The 22,099-nt window shown below is 39.5% G+C and overlaps 2 pseudogenes; one reads left to right on the forward strand and one right to left on the reverse strand.

Moving 5' to 3' along the window:
- The first annotated feature begins 684 nt into the window (after window positions 1–684).
- Window positions 685–1,310, forward strand: LOC107978520 (annotated as a pseudogene).
- A 6,605-nt stretch (window positions 1,311–7,915) lies between these two features.
- Window positions 7,916–22,099, reverse strand: part of LOC100759068 — a 73,083-nt pseudogene continuing 58,899 nt past the window's right edge.

The raw sequence follows: 22,099 nt of genomic DNA on the forward strand, positions 1-22,099 counted from the left end.
ATGCCTTAAACAGTATCAAACACCGTTTTTGTAATTCTAACAAATAACAGCGTAGTCATTCAATGCTGGAACTGTGCGAGGAAAGAGTTAGACTTCCAGCCTCTGACATTGTGTCCTTTCCCACACCACCCCACTGTGCTCACTAACGTCATCTCAGAACTCTTCTGTTTCTGATTTTAAGTGAAGGAAGTTGAGAGAGATAAAATCCATTGAAAGCACATCAACGTCAATTCAACTAACTTAAAAAAAAAAAGCAAATTTAAATTATTTGTTTTCAGGGGAAAGAAGGAAAGGAAAGCATGGGGTTGAGTCAGAACTATGGCAAGGGCTGTTTGCTGTACACGGTGTTTTGTACCTCTGGAAACTATCTGTCATACGATATTTTAAAGTAAAGTGGCTTTTGTCTCTTTTGGTATTGTAAACATGTGGTTTAATATTACCCAGATTTAATTTAAAGCATCTTTGCAAACCAAACAAACGTAAAATCTTAAAGACGTCAGCATGATCTTGAGTGCTTTCGTCCATTGCTCCTCAGAGTTAAACTGGGTTTTTATGGAATAGGAGCAGCCACTAGCCCACCAGGAAGTAGCTGAAGACCGGAGGATGGGAACTCTGGAGGTGTGGCTCTGGGGCGGAATCGAGGCCACCATGCAGCAGAGCGAGCCTGGGCAGCAGGCTCTGGGGTCCTGAGGCATGGAGGGGTCTAAGGCATCCAGCAGCACCATGCAGGTGAGCTTCCTGTGCCAGCGCTGCAGCCAGTCTCTGAAGCTGGACACGAGCTTCAAGATCATGGACCTGGTCACCATCCAGGAACTTACAGCTCCATTACTTACCACACCTCAGGGGAAACCAGGAGAGACCCAGGAGGAAGAGGCTAACTCGGGAGAGGATCTGTTTATTGAAACTCACCAGGATGGTGTCTCTCGAAGATTCATTCCCCCAGCCAGGATGATGTCTACAGAAAGTGCTAATAGCTTCACTCTGATGGGGGAGGCATCTGATGGTGGCACCATGGAGAATATCAGCCGAAGACTCAAGGTCACTGGAGACTTTTTTGACATCATGTCGGTCAGACAGATGTAGATCACCTACTGTGTGAGGAATGCACAGAGACTCTTTTAGACCAGCTGGACACTCAGCTCAATATCACTGAAAATGAATGTCAGAACTACAAGCACAGTGGACAATTTGGCACAATCAATATCTTCAGATTAGTTCGCTTGCCCAGTGTTCCTGTGGAATGGAACAAAATCAATGCTGCTTGGGGTCTGAAATTTCGCTGCTCTGACTGCTCCCCTCTTAACTCCTAACCTTCCATCACACACCTCTAGCTCCTCTGCCCAGGTGAGGGCCTATTCAGATGCTTAGGCACATACAGATGCAAATAAGAGGCATATTACCCTGAGGCTATGGTAAACAGTAGTAGCCTTACTGGCATTAACAATACAATAGTGGTCCGGATCTTTCTGGTGCTCCATGTTTAGTGAAACCAAAGGCCGGATCTCAAAATATTCCATAGTGGAAAGACTTTGGTCCCCCACAGTAAGACAATTGGGGATTCTTAAAGGAAGGAATTATTTAAAAGAGAGAGATTTAAATGAATTGTTAACTTGACTGGGATTAAAATACTGTTACTTATCATTTAGATAATCTTTCTTGTCAATTTGGTAATTCTTGGTTTATCTATATAAAAAGCCGTTTGATATAAGTACCTAGTTGCAGGCCTTCAAAAAAACAGACAAGGAATTTAAGGGAGAACTGAGTTCATCATTGCAGTATAAGGATAGAGAGGAACAGTCTAAGTTTTTCTTTTCTTTTATTCTTTTTGGTTTTTCAAGACAGGGTTTCTCTGAGTAGCTTTGGAGCCTTTCCTGGCACTCGCTCTGGAGACCAGGCTGGCCTCAAACTCAGAGAGATCCTCCTGCCTCTGCCTCCCGAGTGTTGGGATTAAATGTGTGTGCCACCAACACCCGGCTCAGCCTAGGATTTTAAGACAACCAACTTTAATATATCCAGTAACCTTACAGGAATTTCCAAATTATAAAGATTTTATAAGAGCTAATTGGATGTCTGTGCCAATGGTAGATTTGAAGAGCCTCTAGGAAGTGGTAGCCTCATATGGTATGCATTCATCATTTGTGAAGCGTATGTAGTGAAGGAACTGGCTTCCCTTTCGGCAGCCATAACTGCCGAACACGTGCTTGCCATAAACCTGCCTTGGTCACTTAGAGGTCAGATGCCTGTCGTGTGACAAGGAACCCATCAGAAGTTAGTCACTAGAAAGTCAGATGCCTGCCTCGTGACAAGGAACCAATCAGAAGTTAGCTGGTGGCGCTATGCTTTACGACCCTGGGTGTGCTTTACAGACAAGCACACAGCAATGACGTAGAGAGCATAGCAACCACCCTGGGAGGGCCTATGGGCCATAACAACCAGTTGACCAATCAACACAGGGCAAGCCCTTCAAGCCTGGAAGCACACCAATCGTGAGCCTGTGCGTAAGCCTGTGCATACCCCTAGACACTCCCCTTACGCTGCCCTATAAGATCTTTTGGGAGACCCAAGGAGCCGTCTTTTCTAGCCGTCCGCCATGGCGGGTGGGTGAAAGACCCGAGCTAACATGGGGTTAGCTCGTTAAATTACAATAAAGCCTCGTGCAGTTTGCAGCAAGCTCTCAAATCCGCCTGGTGATTGGGGTGACCACAAACCTGGCCTGAGACCCCGGATACTTGAGTTTTCGGGGGTCTAACAGAAGCACACCAATCGTGAGCCTGTGCGTACCCCTAGACACTCCCCTTACGCTGCCCTATAAGATCTGTGTGCAGCAGCTTCAAGCCGTCTTTTTCTAGCTGTCCGCCATGGCGGGTGGGTGAAAGACCCGAGCTAACATGGGGTTAGCTCGTTAAATTACAATAAAGCCTCGTGCAGTTTGCAGCAAGCTCTCGAATCCACCTGGTGATTGGGGTGACCGCAAATGTGGCCTGTGACCCCGGATACTTGAGTTTTCGGGGGTCTAACAGTAGAACTTGTGGTCAGTTTGTTGTAGAATTATTTATAAAAATTGAATACACTTGGTTAATGCTATCTTAGAGTCCAGTCCACAATTACAATGTGGTACCTTGTTCAGAGAAGAGGTTAAGACTATTGAATTATGATGTAAAGCTAGAGGATGGGCATCTCCCAACATCAACTTCTTGGAGAAGGGGATTATGCTACTATAGAAAGGCAATCTATATATGATGAACACCCTGGCTTTATGCCATACAGCAGCTTTGAATGCTTGGTTCAGAATTGGAGAAGCAGAAAAGAAAATTGACACATTTACTAAAGTTACACAGGGCCTAAAGGAAGCCTTCATGGATTTCTTACAAAGATTGGCATTGAAGCAACCAGCTTCCTTTTGGCAGCCATAACAGCCGAACACGTGCTTGCCATAAACCTGCCTTGGTCATGTAGAGGTCAGATGCCTGTCTCGTGACAAGGAACCTTAGTCACTTAGAGGTCAGATGCCTGTCTTGTGACAAGGAACCAATCAGAAGTTAGCTGGTGGCGCTATGCTTTACGACCCTGGGTGTGCTTTACAGACAAGCGCATGACAATGACGTAGAGAGCATAGCAACCACGCTGGGAGGGACTATGGGCCATAATAACCAGTTGACCAATCAACACAGGGCAAGCCCTCCAAGCCTGGAAGCACACCAATCGTGAGCCTGTGCGTAAGCCTGTGCATACCCCTAGACACTCCCCTTACGCTGCCCTATAAGATCTTTTGGGAGACCCAAGGAGCCATCTTTTCTAGCCGTCCGCCATGGCTGGTGGATGAAAGACCCAAGCTAACATGGGGTTAGCTCGTTAAATTACAATAAAGCCTTGTGCAGTTTGCAGCAAGCTCTCGAATCCGCCTGGTGATTGGGGTGACTGCGAACGTGGCCTGGGACCCCGAATACTTGAGTTTTTGGGGGTCTAACAGCATCAGCACTAAATAGAATGATACCAGATTGAGATTATTGAATCTCTGGCTTTTGAAAATGTAAATTCTCAATGAAAAAGGATAATTAGGCTTTTAAAGGCAAGGTCAGCACCTTTGGAGGAATGTATCTGAAATACAATTAATATTGAAGCTAATTACCATGATGATGCATGGATAGGAAGGGTGATTTCAAGAGGTTTGAAGAAAAATTGAAATGTCAACTGTTTTAATTGTGGCAGACAAGGTCACCTGAAAAGGGATCATAAACAAGGTGTTCTTTTTTTTCCATTCATTTATTTAGTTCATAAATAAAGTCATGCACAATTATGATACAGAATACAGTATGTTCACAATGGCATGGCTAAATTAAACCAATTAACATGTTATATCACACATTCATCATTTTTGTTTTGAGAACCCTTAAAGTATACTATCTCACAACTTTTAAAATATAGCATATTGTTATCAACCATATTTATCATGCTCTCAGTAGACCTCAAGACTTCACAGAGTCCATGCCTCTTGTCCAACTGCAGTTTTATATCCTTAAACCAATCGTTTCCCCATTGTTAAAAGACCCACATTGAAGCCTAATAGCCACAATTCTGCTCTCTGTTCCCATAAGTTCATCATTTCTAGGTTACACATTGAAATCCTGTGATATTTGTCTTCCAGTGTGTCGCTTATTTTTTTTTTTTTGGCAAGCATATAACTTTACTACTTACTAAAGATGAAAACAAATTTGCATGCACAGGTGAGCACTCACTGAAACACCTTGGATTCATCACATATTTGAGTTTCAATTTGCATATATATATATATATATATATATATATATATTATATATATATATATATATAGAGAGAGAGAGAGAGAGAGAGAGAGAGACAATAATGGCAATATGTTATGCATCAATAGCAACAACAGCTTTTCCAGGTTCTGTAGTCCTTTGAACAAAATTGTAGAGACATCCAGCACACTCCATTTAAAAAAACAAAAAACAAACAAAAACAAAAAACAAACAAACAAACAAACAACAACAACAACAAAAAACAGAATCCCAGAAAACAGCACAGGTCTGTTGATCTTGTGGTACTTGGCACCATTTTTTTTTTTAAATTAGTTTCTCAGTCATCATCTGGGAGGAAACCATTCTGAGCAACATCATTAAAAACAGCTCTGATAAAGCATGGTCACTACTGTGTATCATAAAGCAGGTCCACATATGAGTGAGTACATATCATGTTTGTCTTTTTTTGATTGGGTTACCTCACTCAGAATGGTTTCTTCGAGTTCCATCCATTTTCCTGCAAATTTCAAGATTCCATTGTTTTTTCAATTGTGTAAATGTACCACAATTTCTCTATCCATTCTTTGGTTGAGGGGCATCTGGGTTGCTTCCAGTTTCTGGCTATTACAAATAATGCTGCTATGAACATGGTTGAACAGATGTCCTTGTTATATGAATGTGCTTCTTTTGGGTTTATGCCTAGGAGTGGAATTGCTGGATCTTGTGGTAGACTCATTCCCATTTTCGTGAGGAGTCGCCATACTGATTTCCACAGTGGCTGTACAAGTTGGCACTCCCACCAACTTTGGAGGAGTGATCCTTTTTCTCCACTTCCTCTCCAGCATAAACTGTCATTGGTATTTTTGATTTTAGCCATTCTGACAGTAGTAAGATGGTATCTCAAAGTTGTTTTGATTTACATTTCCCTAATGACTAAGGATGTTGAACACTTTCTTATGTGTCTTTCATCCATTTTAGATTCCTCTATTGAGAATTGTCTATTCAGTTCTGTACCCCACTTTTTAATTGGATTATTTGTTGTTTTGGAGACTAGCTTCTTGAGTTCTTTGTATATTTTGGAGATCAGCCCTCTGTCAGATGTGGGGTTGGTGAATATCTTTTCCCAGTCTGTGGGCTGCCATTTTGTCTTGCTGACTGTGCCCTTAGCCTTACAGAAGCTTCTCAGTTTCAGGAGGTCCCATTTATCAATTGTTGACCTCAGTGTCTGTGCATGTTCAGGTGTAATGTTCAGGAAGCAGTCTCCTGTACCGATTAATTCAAGGGTATTTCCCACTTTGTCTTCTAATAGGTTCAGTGTAGCCGGATTTATGTTGAGATCTTTGATCCATTTTGACTTAAGGTTTGTGCAAGGCAATAGGCTTGGATCTAACTGCAGTTTTCTAAATGTTTGCAACCAGTTATGCCAGCACCATTTGTTGAAGATTTCTCTTTGTTCCATCCTATAAATTTGGATTGTTTGTCAAAAATAAGGTGTTCATAGGTGTGTGGGGAAATATCAGGGTTTTCAATTCTATTCCATTGGTCTACCAGTCTATTTTTGTGCCAATACCACACTGATTTCAGGACTATAGCTCTGCAATAGAGCTTGAAGTCAGGGATGGTGATGCCTCCAGAATTTCCTTTATTGTATAGGGATGATTTGGCTATCCTTTTTTTTCTCCATATAAAGTTGAGAATTGTTCTTTCAAGGTCTGTGAAGAATTGTGTTGGGATTTTGATGGGGATTGCATTGAATCTGTAGATGGCTTTTGGCAAGATTGCCATTTGTACCATGTTGATCCTAGCTATCCAAGAGCATGGGAGATCTTTCCATTTTCGGGTATCTTCTTTAATTTCTTTCTTTAGAGACTCAAAATTCTTATGGTACAGGTCTTTCACTTTTTTGGTTAGTGTTACTCCAAGGTATTTTATGTTGTTTGTGGCAATTGTAAAGGGTGAAGCTTCTCTGATTTCTTTCTCCACCATTGTGTCATCCATATATAGCAGGGCTACAGATTTTTTTGAGTTAATCTTGTATCCTGCCACTTTGCTGAAGGTGTTTATCAGCTGTAGGTGTTCCCTGGTTGAGTTTTTCAGGTCACTTATGTTGACTATCATATCAACTGCTGTGGGGACCCACAGCCCCAAGATGGCACCTTGTTTTCTTTGTCTATAATGATTGAAAGCTTTTCTGGGTATAGTAGTCTGGGCTGGCATCCATGGTCTCTTAGTGTAGGTAGAATATCGATCCAGGACCTTCTGGCTTTCAGAGTTTCCAAGGAAAAGTCAAGGGTGATTCTGATAGGTTTGCCTTTATAGGTTACTTGACCTTTTTCCTTTGCTGCTCTTAATATTTCCTCTTTGTTGTATATGCTTGGTGTTTTGATTACTATGTGGCGAGGTGACCTTTTTTGGGGGGTCTAGTCTATTTGATGTTCTGTAGGCTTCTTGTATTTTCATTGGCATGTCTTTCTTTAGGTTGGGAAAATTTTCTTCTATGATTTTGTTGAATATGTTTTCTGCACCTTTGAGTTGGATTTCTTTACCTTCTATACCTATTATTCTTAGGTTTAGTCTTTTCACAGTATCCCATATTTTCTGGATATTTTGTGTTAGGGATTTGTTGGACTTGAGATTTTCTTTGGTTGATGAATCTATTTCCACTAGTGTGTCTTCAACTCCTGAGATTCTCTCTTCCATCTCTTGTATTCTCTTGGTTATGCTTTTCTATTTCCAGCATTCCCTCAGATTGTGCTTTCTTTATTGTCTCTATTTCAGTTTTTAGGTCTTGAACTGTTTCTTGTATTTTTTAGTTTGTTTTGTCTTCAATTTCTTTAAGTGATTTTCTCATGTCCTCTTTGAGGTTCTCTATCATTTTCCTGAAGATGTTTTTAAGGTCATTCTCTTCTGGTTCATCTGCATCTTGATGTTGAGCTTTTCCTGGTATATGGTTCCTAGTCTCCGGTGGCGTCATATTGGGTTTTCTGTTGTTGGATGTGGTTTTACCTTGTCCTCTTCTCATCCTTACTTCTGGTGGGTATAGCAAGTGTTTCTTGTTCTTCTGGTGCATGTCGGACCACGGTTCCCTTCTGGTAGATGCAGACAGATCCAATACTCTGATGTCGGTTCTCTTCTCATGGATGGAGGTGTCACTGTTACCCGGGTGTCGGCAATGTCCGGGCGTGCCAGGTCGCACCTGGTGGGCAGTTGGAGGCAGAGCTGTTACCAGGCCTCGGGATGTCGGATCCTGCTGCTGAACTCCGTATGGTCACTTGTGTCAGATTACTCTGAGCAGCTATGAGGAACCGGAACTGGAAACAGTTCCTGGCCTACCTGGGCTGGCAGATGGATGCTGGGCTGCCTCTAGGGGCTGCTTGTGGATGATTGGTGTTCGGGACCCACTGTTGCCACAGATCTGGGTCTGGCAGGCAGGTCGCTTGCCTCAGATGACTCTACAAGGTGTTCTTAGAAACAATACTTTTTCTAAGCAAAATCCAGCCAGAACACCCCACCATTCTGGATTATTCAGTAGGTGTGGCAAAGAAGTCATTGAACTAATAAATGTAGATCAACAAAATACATTCAAGGAAACCTTTTGCTGTTGGGAACCTCCTTGAGGGGACTTCTCCCAGCTCCTCTGCTAAATTCGGTTCAGTTGTTTCCTGTCATCATAGAGGAAACCCCTTCCCAGAGCAATTGAAGGACACAATGCCAACTGTAAGAAAATATACCATTCTGGATAAAACAAGTTGCAGGAGAAACTATAAATCAAAATTGATAAAGATTAGATTAAAAACCTCCCCCAAATTAGGGGAGGGTAAAAGTTTTGATTTTGTCTTTCCAGGAAAATAAAACCAACCATCTTGAGAAATTTAAAGACCTTTTGGTAAATAAGCATCCAAATAAGCCTGGAGAACTACCCAGAACAATTTACCAAGAAAAGGAATAATTTTTCCTAATTCAATCTTTGAAGTCTTAAAAAAATGATGGGATCCCACAAAGGTAATTCCATCAGGACTATGATAACATCCCTAAGCTGAAAAACACCAACTGAAGATTGTTTTTGGAAGACAAACTGCTCAGAACAATCTTGAGGTGACTAGCTGAGATGGTCCAGCCTGACAGACTACTTTTGCCAGCACTTGAGATGAAACCTGAGTTTTTCCATTATGCAGAGACTTGACAGGAAATGATACAGCTACCTCTCCCAGTACTTGACAATTAACCCAAATTTTTTATTTTCATGATCCCTTGAAGATGCCCTTGCCCCCAGACAGCAGGAAGTAACTTTAAGATCTTGGTTTAATTCAGTTAGTGCTATGTTATGAATCCAATGTGTGTGCCACCACTTTATACAAAGAACTATAAGCAGAGAGTGGAGAGGCAGTCTTTTCCAGAGAAGCACATAACAATCTGTTGTCTAGTATCAAATGGGCAGCCTTAAAACTTGTTTGCCTGTTACATTGTATGGATTGAGCAAGGTTTATTTAGGAATATTTATGTATACACATGTACATATTCATGAAACGACAATTAATGTAAGGAAAAAGAGGCCATACATTTGAAGAACATGCTTTGTAGGTATATACGGGAGTTTTGAGACAGCAAAGTGAAAATAGATAAGTTGTAATTTGGAGGGAGCACAATTATTTTTCTCTCATGGATAGCACTAGGAGAACCATAGAGTTTGAACACGTTGTCTTTTCAAGTGAAAAGATATATAGCCACTCTTCTTCCAGAAGTTTCAGACATAAGTACCTAGTAGTGATTCTTGCTCTATCTCTCTAGCAAGACCATAGCATGTTACCACAAGTAGAATGGGATATAATAGTCTAGGTGACCTTTTCCCTTACTGTGTGGTCAGGGTCTCTCCCAAGCTCTCATAATCAGTACTGGTGGTTGATAATAGTCCAGATAATGCCTATGCTATCTGTATGATCAGTACTATACCAGATTCTTCCCTATACCATTCAGTAAGCACTTGTAGCTTATCTGTACAACCTATAATCACAGAAGCTGTGTGACATGTACTTTGGGAAGTTTTGTTGTACACAGGAGATTTTGTTCCACCATGAACTGATTTCCGTATTTTACTTACTTAAATAATTTTAAAACATGCCCCTTACTGTCATATTGCAATAGTTTGAATCACAAAAGTTACAGAGCTGTGTTAACTAGATTTCCTTCTTGCCTCATGTGGACTTTCCCTATGTCATCCCTAGTGTTAGCAGAGACCCCAATACTGATATTATGCTATGAAAGTAAAAAGTAAATATCACATTAAAGAAAAAACAAAAAGAAATTCTGGATATTTGAGATCTTTACAAGCTGCACACTTGTTCAAAAATGTCTACTGTATATATTATTAAATACTTGTAGAAGTCATGACTATATTTCACCATGTTCACCAACTCAAATATGAAAAATTTTGTTCTTCAGAGTTGAAAAGGTCATTTGGTCATTTCTCAGGTTGTGATTCTTTCTTCAACATTGTAATATGTGTTTTCAATAAGAAAAATAAAAGAACATGATGCTCACATTCCCAAGAGGTAGTTTTGCTCTATCACATTGCTATAAATATTTGTCATTGTTTAGGCGAATTGGTTGCAAGTTGTTATGTTTAATGTTCAGGAAGAAAGTTGAACAAGGGGATTAAATTCAGAGGTGTTATTTTGAAAAGGAAAAAAAAGTGAGATACAGATCTGCTAGGATAAAAGTGCAGATTATTGAATCTACTCTGAAAAGAAAGGAGAATATAGACATAATAAGATAAAAATGTAGGTTATTGGATGTACTTTAAAAAGCAACTAGTAGGTTTAAATATTTTACATTGGATTAGGTTTTTTATATTGTATCCAAATTTTGTATATTTATAAAAATTTCAGATTCAATTGGTTAAAACATACTGTGCATGTTTCTAATCTTGTTTAATGTACTGTACCTATACAGTTCATTGAACAATATAATGCAAAATTCTAGTCCTTAGAACTTATTATTACCAACTATGTAGGATAAGAAGAAAATGCAAGGTAGTAGTTAGTTATCTATTATAATTGAATCTGTAGTCACATTAGTTAATGTTATCAAGGTCAAAAAAAGATATGTTTTAGAAGACAGGTCATCTTAAAACATTTAAGAGATCTACAGAATATGGCATTTAAGATGTTTTCATAACATAGGTTCTTTTTATTTATGAAAATGCCTGGTATCAGTAAACTACTTCAGAGAAGATGATGGACATCAAAGAAATTTCACATAGAATTTACATTCTTTGTGGCAAAAGTAAACCATTTGCCTCAATTGCGGAAAATTTGCTGTTCACATAGGACAAGTAAGACACAAAAGAAAGTGAATGCAAAAACTTACCAAGACAAGGTGTGTCAGTCTTTCAAAAATCCTGCTTCATAGAAAAGTTTGTTGAATATTCTAGGCTTTTAGGCCTAAGATGAATGCCCCATTATTGCAAAGGAACCATGGGTGACTATCCAGGAAGCCAGCCATTTTTGTCATTTCTCACATTTTTTGGAAGTTGCTTGCTAATACTTCCTGCTTACTCAGTTAATATTTTTTCATTCTCAGATCTCTGAGGGAGTTGGAGACAAGATAGCTATAGTTACAGTTTTTCTTGTTTATCAGATGCAAAAGAGAAACTCACTAAAGAGTTATAAAGTATATAGGATAATTTGATAATGCAAATTAGAGTAGAAAGTAAATTAGTTACAAGACTTTGGACTCACTAAGATAGGATAGATAATGAAATATTTTATCTGTATTTGTCAAATGCAAATTGAGTAGATATTATTGATATACTTATTGCCTATATATTGTATATAGTTATTGTATTTATTGTACATGGTTTTTCTTATTGAATTATAGTCTTCTTTTTTGTATTAGACAAAAAGGATGAATTGTGGTGATATATTGTTTATGATATAATAAAGCTTGCTTGGAGATAAGAAGGAGAAGCTAGTCACAGACATAGAGGCCAGGCAGTGGTGGTACACAACTTTAATCCCAGGACTCAGGAGACAGAATCAGATGGATCTCTGTGACCTTAAGGCCACCCAGGGTACATGAGAGTGAATCAGTATAAAAGATAAACAAAGCTCCATGACTTTAATTCCAGCACTAGAGAGATATGTAAGAAAGGAGCTGGGTCTCAGACCTAGCATTTAGTCTCTACCCATGTTGAAGACAAGATTTCTCCAGCTTTGGTAGAGGTAAGATCTCTCTGGTGGCTTGGCTGCTTTGAGTTTCTAATCTTCAGCTTAAATGCCAATATCTGTCTCTGGGTTTCTATTATTCATGCTACACATAGTCTTTTCAGCAGCAATGACTGTATCTCCCAGTCTGCCTGCCATCATGGATAACAGGTATGATAAACAACTGATACTGAACACAGAAATTTGTTTCGTGTTTTATGCATTCCATCTTATTTCATAGTCTGCCCCACAATATTTTTAAGAACTACAATTATTTTCCTGATATGTGAGTTTGGGGTTACATTTCAAGTCTGCATCATAGTTCAGAAGAACACTACCCATGTTTACAGTGTTTAGGGATATTTTGGTAGAAGAACATTGGTATTAATGACCAACTCTCACACTTGCTATCTTGGGCAAATTCTAAACATGTCTTAATTTCTTTGTCAAAATTGTTGACAATAATAGTTTGGTGAATATTGCATATAGTATGAGTTAAGAAAGTCTTATTTTAGCAATGAACATGTTTTATTACACTCTGAAATATATCACCTACTGTTACTACTTAATATAAATGGAGAACTGATATCCCATATGCATTATTCCCACATTCTTTAATAGGGCATTATCAAACAACTCTTTTCTTTATAAATTTAATTAAGTTTTTATATGTAAAGATTACCATCATGAAAAAGAATAGCATTTTCCATCTCTAAATCCATTGGATGATTTGAACTGAATATATTCATTCTCTTCTGACATGAGTTTATGCTCCCTGAGAATCATAACAAAAAAGTGTAATTCTTTTTTGGAGGATGCATTCCCCTTTCTCTCTATCAAACCACTTAAAAGACCAATATGATAATGAAAATTTGGAGTTGGAGAGAGCTCTATGAATATGCCACTTCTGCCACAGCTAACTGATTCTGAATTTTAGTCTTTGTACTGTAAAATGTGGATAATAACACAAAAAAACAAGGGATGTTAGGATTTAATAATATGTTTATAATTTGCTTAGATGACAGCCAGACATAATAATTGACATCTCTTAAAATAAATTTAAGAATACATTTGTAGCATTATATGGATTCATTTTCTAATTCAAGTATAGAAAATAAACATTGTGACACATTGATGTGTCTGGCCAAGGCCATCCTAGGTTTCTGGGCTATTGCTAAAGCTATCCCAGTTCTCTGGGTCATCCAAACTCTGTGTTCTGGTGCTCCAGTTTGTTACTGTTGGGCTCCATCTTGCCACATGAGTCTCAGACTAGAATTGTCATTGGTTGGACATTCCCATAATTTCTGTACCATCCTTACTCTAAGTCTATCACTCTAAGTTTTATTCAAAGATTCAGATAGGTATTATTCATTTGCATTTCTGTTCCAGGAGTGCCTTAGGACATACTCAAGATGTACTGTACTGTCAGTTGGAAATGTGGAAACAGACCTTGGAACACTAGTGTATAGCTAGAGTACTCATGACTGTATCTGAGATAGTAAAAGTGGTTCCAGAATGCACAAAGTAGAGAAGAAAAGATGAGGGAATATTTACAGAAAATAATCCTAAGAAGGTAGATTAGCTTTAGAAACATGAATACTTTCAACCCAGTGGTCTTTCAAGTGAATAGATTAATATTTTTAGAAATTAAAGAAAAATACACAAAGCAAAGTAAACATTTAAACACAAATTGGACACAACTCCTTTTCTTTCCTTACTCTAAAATCATGGCCTGATTGTGTCTAGTTATTTGAAAATAACATTAACTCCTTTTAGTTTTCAGGTTGCTATTTAGTAAAAGATTTCCTCCCTCAGTTAATAGAAAAATATCTTAGTAGGCTAACTATATGATATTCTGGGAAACTTTGAGATTATAGAGGGTTAGTGTAGAGCAAGACTGCAAGATGCAATACTGAGCTCACCAGGTCTTTTAAAAAAAGATCAGCACCTTTTAGGTAAGAAAAATGAACAAGGCAGGCAGGTTCTGAAGAGAAATGAGGAAAAGCAGATAGCCAAAGGCTGGTGGGAGAGGCCAGATCTCCAGGGGAACAGATTGAACAGTGAACATACTAAGGACATTTTACATCACATATTGAAGACTCTGTTTATTTTAATAAATTCCAGACTTCTCTCCCTCCCTCCCTCTCTCTCTCTCTCTCTCTCTCTCTCTCTCTCTCTCTCTCTCCTCTCTCTCTCTCTCTCCCTCTCTCTCTCTCTCTCCCAAGCATACATTGGAATCCTGGGGCAACTTGTAGGAATTTGTTTTCTCCTTCTACCATTTGAGTTCCATGGACTGAACTCAGGTTTGGCAGCAGGTGCTATCACTAGCCTCCAGAACTGAGTTTAACAAAAGAAAGAAAGAAAGAAAGAAAGTTAAAACTAGTCATAATTCTGAGATTCAAGTGACTTTTTAGTGCTCAGATACAAAGGGGACACCTATATCACCCATTCTGATACTCTGATAAACATCATGGAAAAGATGATGTAAAGATTGTAAGAATTGGGGAAAAATAAGAGTCCTATAAAATGCTGTCTTCTGGATAAAACATCACTGATATACTTAAGAGCATGCAGAAGCTTTGGCTGCCTATATAAAATATCAGGGCATGAAATTAGGAAGAGAAATAATTCATAAGGAAAGAAGGGACTCTGGGAAAGGGGGGAGATAAGCGAGGGTAATGGAGTCAAAATACTTACATTACATTGCATACAACTATAAAATTGTCAAAACTATATATTTATCAAAACTATATCAAATTAAAATGAAACAAGAAAATGGCAAGAGAAGTTAAGAGTGCCAGGTGGGAATCAGAATTAAATATAAAGACCAGGATAGGCTTTATAGGAGAGGCAGAGGCTTGGAAATGTTTCAAAAAAGAACTGTGCAAATATCCAGAACACAGGGAACCAGACAGAGATAGCAGTGAATGCAAAAACCTTAAGAGATGGTGCACTCAGCAAGTTCAGATACTAAAAGGAAGAATAGACTGCCTTGTGTAGAGTGAATTGAATAAGTAAGAGGTAAGGGAAAGGGTAAGCAGGCTAACTGGGAGTTGTAGTATGCAGGGGTTTAGAAGATTTTAGAAAAGCTTTTATCCAATCTGAAACTGAGAGGGGTTGCAAGGTTTTGAAAAAAGTGACACTGCTTAACTAAGGTTTTTACAAGATCCATGGAGCTATTCTTGGCAATAACCTGTGGAAAGAGATATAAGGGGAAGAAGAGTGTCCTTCCATAAACTAGCTAGAAGGTTGTGCAGTAATACTGGCAAAAGATGCTGGTTACTCAGACCAAATCCCTAACAGTGACAGGATGTTGCTATTATCTGAGTTATTCTGTCATGAAAGTTTTGAATGTACATCCACTGGGATTTCCTAGGAGAAATCCAAAGATTTTTGTCATGTTACTCTCACTTTCATGTGGACTGTCTCTGAATCCAGCTTTTTTTTATAATCAGCTGAGCAAACAATTCTAGTTCTTTCCAAGAGCTCATGTCAGCACATGGGATCATTTAAGGATGCACTTTAACTTCCAAGCATACTGAAGGAGGCTGAGGGTGATGGGGCTAGAACATGGATATTCTCTTATAAGATGATTCACCAGGGAAGTAATGAATATAAGCAATGGAAGAAAACAACCTTACTTCAGAACGTGTCTTTGCCAGTTGACAGAGCTATGCATACAGGATGGGGTTGAGGATGGTGCCCTTTAAAGTGTTTTATTTACTTATTCCAGGGTCTAGTCTCTCTTTCTTTTTAACAATACTTAGGTAAAAGGAGTTGGTGAAACTATAAATGTCAATGGATGTATTTCAACAAAATTCTTGCCCAGACCCTTCACTTGGAATTTTGTCACATAATTACTAGTCTTAAGAGTTATATCAATCATTGTTCTCAGAGATAGCCTCTGAATATTTATCCCTTAAATAAACATTAAGGCATGAATGTGTGTCATTAACTTCAATGTTCCCGAAATGAGCACCACCCACAAGCCCTGACTCACTTGTGACACTAAGGCCTTGTATGCCTTACTTTCCACACTGCAGCACAATACTTCAGTTTCCATTTGTTGGGGTTTCAAGCATCAAGCATCAAGCAAGCATCAAGACTAAATCCAATTTATTATGAAAATAAATCCATTGGATGATAGGTTACAGAATCACTAGAACTCCCAAATAAGTCTAGAAATGAGAGTATGAGAGATCAGTCTCAGTAGGAAACAGACCACAGCACCTTTGAATATACTCTCTCCCGTTTGGCATCATCTTCCTGGGGCACTTGGCTTGGTTGCTTCTTTCCCATTCTTCAGGTTTCTGAAGCCTGTCCTAACACCCTGTCCATGATGGCTCACAAGAAGCCTGTTTTTACTTCCTTCTGAACATATTCCACTGACAGAAGGAGACGCTGGTTTTTTTGGTTGTCCGCACATGCACTATCTGCCTGCCTTTTGCATATGGGCTCTAGGCAGACTGTCTAGGTTCTAATCCTGTCTCTTCCACTTCTAAGCTGTGTGACCCCAGACAAGCTATTTGTCCCCTTGGTTCTCCAATTTGAATCCTATAAAATTAAGAACAGTAAAGGTGATGAATGTATACAGTTAGGTCTCCTGATGAGTTGGGGCTGAAGGCTCAGTGGTTAAGAACACTGGCTGCCCTTCCAGAAAACTCAAATTCGGTTCCCAACACAGAGCTTCACAACTGCCTGTAACTCCAGCTCCAAGGGATATGACATCCTTCTGGCCTCCATGGACAACAGCACACACACACACACACACACACACACACACACACACACACACACACAGGTCAATAGCCTGTTGGAATTCTGCTGGAGCCCTCTCAGTGCCCCTTAGAAGCCTGGAGCTGGCAGAACTCTGGTCTGAACCTCAGTCCCTAATAGGAATACTCAGCTGATTGATCTCCAATTGTGTGACTAGATTTGGCTCTCTGACTTCAAGGAAGAAGCTCCTGGAACCTCCAACTGTGGGATCAGAGTTGACAGACTCTGACAGACAAGCTATTGAGGTTAATCACATAGGATGATCCCAAATTGATTGGATTGTTAAGAAGATTCAGGGATTTGTTGCATGTGTAGCTGTGTCCATGACAGGGAATGGACAGTGTAAGAGACAAGTCAGTGTGTTTGTTATTATACTGTAGCTGTAAAAAGGCATAACAATCACTTGTCTTGCTGTTGTAGGGCCCTGGAATAGTTTTTAAGACACTAAGTTGCTGAAATCAGCATGATACATTCATCCATTGAAATGCTTAGGTCTTTATTTATTTATTTATTTATTATTTATTATTTAAATTGGAAATGAGATTGTTTTACATGTCAATCCCAGTTCCCTCTTCTTCCCCTCCTCCCCTGCCCCTCAACTAAAAATTTACCTATCCCACATCCTTTCTGCTCCCCAGGGAGGGTGATTCCTTCAATAGGGGGTCTTCAGAGTCTGTCATACCATTTGGGATAGGGCCTAGACCCTTCCCCATGTGTCTAGGCTCATTATCCCTCTATGTGGAATGGGATCCCAAAGTCCATTCCTATGCTATTTATAAGTACTAATCTACTACAAGAGGCCCCATAGATTTCCGAGGCCTCCTCCCTGACACCCATGTGCATGGGGTCTGGATCAGTTCCATGCTGTTTTCCAGCTATCAGTCTAGGGACCATGAGCTCCTTCTTTTTCAGGTCAGCTGTTTCTGTGGGTTTCTCCAGCTTGGTCCTGACTGCTTTGCTCATCACTCCTCCCTCTCAGCAACTGGATTCCAGGAGTTCTGTTCAGTGTTTAGCTGTGGTGTCTGCTTCTGCATCTATCAGCAACTAGATAAAGGCTCTAGGATGGCATACAAGGTAGTCATCAATCTCACTATTAGAGAAGGGTATTTAAGGTAACCTCTCCACTATTGCCTAGATTGTTAGTTGGTGTCATCTTTGTAGATCTCTGCACATTTTCCTAGTGCAAGATTTCTCTTATCATATAATGGCTCCCTCTATTATGGTTATCTCTTTTCTTGCTATCCTCTATTCTTACACTGACTCAATCTTCCTACTCTCACACGATCTTCACTCCCCTCCTCTAGAGAGATGGCTCAATAATTAAGAACACTGTTCTTGCAGAGAACCCAGGTTTGGTTTCTATCACTCACATGGCTGTTCACAAATGTCTATAACTCTAGTTCTTGGTGATCTGATGCCTTCTTCTGACCTCCTTGTGAATCAGAAAGCTTGCACATGGTACACATACATACATGTAGACAAAATACTAATAGATATAAAAATTATTAAATGAAAGTTTTATTATTTCATTGTATAAATTGTAACCAATGTTAACCCCATCATTTCTTCCTAATTGAGTATTTTAAATAGTCTGTGTTTCTCCCTACTTTCACATAGCGACATGCTTTCTTGGAAATTTTCACACATGTATTAAATATTATGAATTTTGTATTGAGGTCCTTATTTCTCGAGTAGATTTCTAGAATTAGCATTGTCATATTCCTAATATGTACATCATATTATATTTTGTTATAACAGAGGAGTAAAGAGCATGGGCCTTTAAGGCCCCATTTCTGGCTTGTGGCTATATTACAGAGCTGATTATAAAACTTCCAGATGAAGAAGGTTGTTTCATACTTTTCACAGGAAATAACCCATCAGGAAGAAATTTCAATTCTAAACATCTATGCCTGAAATACAAAGGCACCAATGTTCGTAAAAGAAACATTATTAAAACTCAAATCACAAATATGACCTCACATAATTATTGTGGAATACCTCAACACCCAACTCTCACCACTGGACAGGACAACCAAACAGAAACTTAACAAAGAGACAAAGGAACTAACAGAAGTTATGACTCAATTGGAATTAACAGACATCTATAGAACATTCCATCCAAACACAAAAGAATATACCTTCTTTTCAGCATCACATGGAACTTTCTCTAAAATCGACCATATACTCAGCAACGTAACAAACCACAACAGGTACAAAAAAATGGAATAGCCCCTTGTGTCTTATCAGACCACCATGTTTTGAAGTTAGAATTCAGAAATTTGCAGAAAACCTACCACCTCATGGAAATTGAACAACATGCACCACTCCTGGGTCAACCAAGAAATAAAGAAAGAAATTAAAGACTTACTAGAATTCAAAGAAAAAGAAGACACAACATACACAAAGTACACTTTGAAAGCAGTACTAAGAGGAATGTTCAGAGCTCTAAGTGCTCACATGAAGAAACTAGAGAACAGTCACACAAGAGAGTTGACATCACAGCTGAAAGCTCTAGAACAAATAGAAGCAAACTCACCCCGAGAAGTAGGCACCAGGAAATAATCAAACTGAGGGCAGAAATCAATAAAGTAGAAACAAAGAAAACAATTCAAAGAATCAATGTAACAAAGAGTTGGTTCTTTTAGAAAATCAACAAGATAGACAAACCTTTTTCCAAATTAACCAAAAGACAGAGAGAGAACACACAAATTAACAAAATCAGAAATGAGAAGGGGGACATAACAACTGACACTGAGAAAATCCAGAGAATCATCAGGTCATACTTTGAAAATCTGTACTCCACAAAATTGGAAAATTTAAAGGAAATGGACAATTTTCTGGGCAGATATCACTTACCAAAATTGAATCAAGAACAGATAAGCAACTTAAACAGACCTATGACCTCTAAGGAAATAGAAGCAGTCATCAAAATTCCCCCCCCCCCAAAAAAAAAGCCCATTGCCAGATGTCTTCAGTGTGGAATTCTAGCAGAAATTCAAACAAGAGCTAACACCAATACTCCTCAAATTTTTCCATATAATAGAAGAAGGTTCATTGCCAAACTCTTTTTACGAGGCTACAATTACCTTGGTACCCAAGCCACACACAGACACAACTAAGAAAGAGAACTACAGGCCAATAACCCTCATGAGCATTGATGGAAATATACTCAATAAAATACTGGCAAACTAGGCAAAGGAAACAGTAGGATAAAACGACCACCCACAGAATGGGAAAAGATCTTCACCGATCCCACATCTGACAGAGGACTGATTTCCAAAATATATAAGGAGCTCAAGAAGCTAGCCACCAAAACACCAAACAACGAAATTAAAAAGTGGGGTGCAGAACTAAATAGGGAATTCTCAACAGAGGAATCTGAAATGGCTGAAAGACACTTAAAAAAGTGCTCAAAATCATTGGCCATCAGAGAAATGCAACTCAAAACAACTCTGAGATACCATCTCACGCCTGTCAGAATGGCTAAAATAAAAAACACCAATGACAATCTATGCTGGAGAGGATGTGGAGAAAAAGGAACACTCCTCCATTGCTGGTGGGAGTGCGATCTTGTAAGACCACTCTGGAAATCAGTATGGCGGTTGCTCAGAAAAATGGGAATCAGTGTACCTCAAGATCCAGCCATTCCTCTCTTGGGTATATACCCAAATAGGGCATGTACTTACAACAAGGACATATGTTCAACCATGTTCATAGCAGCATTGTTTGTAATAGCCAGAACCTGGAAACAACCTAGATGCCCCTCTATTGAAGAATGGATTGAGAAAATGTGGTACATTTATACAATGGAGTACTACTCAGCAGAAAAAAGCAATGGAATCTTGAAATTCGCAGGCAAATGGATGGAACTAGAGGAAACCATCCTGAGTGAGGTAACCCAGTCACAAAAAGACAAGCAAGGTATGTACTCACTGATATATGAATTTTAGACATAGAACAAAAGACTACCAGTATATAATGCTCTTCACCAAAGAAACTAGGAAACATGAAGGACTCTAAGGGTTAAATGGTCCCCAGGAATGGAAGTGGCATGAACTCCCGAACTAATTGGGGGCATGAGGGTGGGGGGGGGAAGGAGCTGCTACAATAAGAGCAAGAGAAGAGGAGAAGAGGAGAGGAAATGGAGGGGCAGAAACATTGAGTTGGGGGAAGAATAGAGGAAAGAGAGCAAGATGAGAGAAACGATATCAGAGGGAGCCACTGTAGGCCCGAGAAGGGATCAGGAACCAGGGAGATCTCCAGAGACCTACAAGGATGACACGATCTGACAATCCAGGCAATGGTGGAGAGGATAACCTAAAAACCCTCCCCCTAAAATGAGATTGATGACTTCTCTTTATGCCATCCTAGAGCCCTCACCCAGTGGCTGATGGAAACAGAGACAGACATCCACAGATATACAATGAGCTGAAATCGGGAATTTAGTTGAAGAGAGGGAGGAATGAAGAACGAAGGGGTCTGTACTAGGATGGAGAAACCCACAGGAACTGTTGGCCTGAACAAGGGAGAGCACATCGACCCCAGATGCTGTCCAGGAGGCCTGTACAAGACTGATCCAGACCCCAGAACATAGATGTCAATAAGGAGGCCTCTGCACTCCAGGGAGCCTCTGGTAGTGGATTAGTATTTTTCCCTGGTGCAAGAAGGGACTTTGAGAGCCCATCCCATATGAAGGGTTACACTCTGGCCCTGGACACATGGGGAAGGGCCCAGGATCAGCATAGGAAGACTTGGTGGACTTTGCTGAGCTCCCGTTGAGGGCCCTACCCTGCCTGGGGAGTAGTGGGTGGATGGGGTTGGGGGGGTGGGCTGGGGGTGGGGGAGAAAGTTTGGGGGTGAGGGGAGGGAGAGGGAGAAGGGACTTGAAATAAGCTTGTTCCCTAACTAGAACTAATAAAATAAAATAAAATTAAAAAAAAATACTGGCAAACTGAATCCAAGAACATATCAGAGAAATTATTCACCATGCTCAAGTAGGCTTCATCCCCAGGATGTAGGGTTGGTTCAACGTTCAAAAATCAATCAATGTAATTCACCATATAAATCAAGTAAAGAAGAAAAACACCATGATCATCTTACTAGATGCCTAAAAAGCCTTTGAAAAAATCCAACACCCCTTCATGATAAAGGTCCTGGAGAGATCAGAGAAAACACGAACATACCTGAACATAATAAAAAGCAATATGCAGTAAACTAACAGCCAACATCAAACTAAATGAAGAGAAACTCAAAGCTATTCCTCTAAAATTAGTAACAAGACAAGGCCATCCACTCTCTCTCTCTCTCTTCAATATTGTCTGAAATTCTAGCTAGAGCAATAAGACAAGAAAACAAGATCAA

This window comes from Cricetulus griseus, chromosome 2, assembly GCF_003668045.3.
Source record: "Cricetulus griseus strain 17A/GY chromosome 2, alternate assembly CriGri-PICRH-1.0, whole genome shotgun sequence".
In the NCBI taxonomy this organism is placed as follows: Eukaryota; Metazoa; Chordata; class Mammalia; order Rodentia; family Cricetidae; genus Cricetulus; species Cricetulus griseus.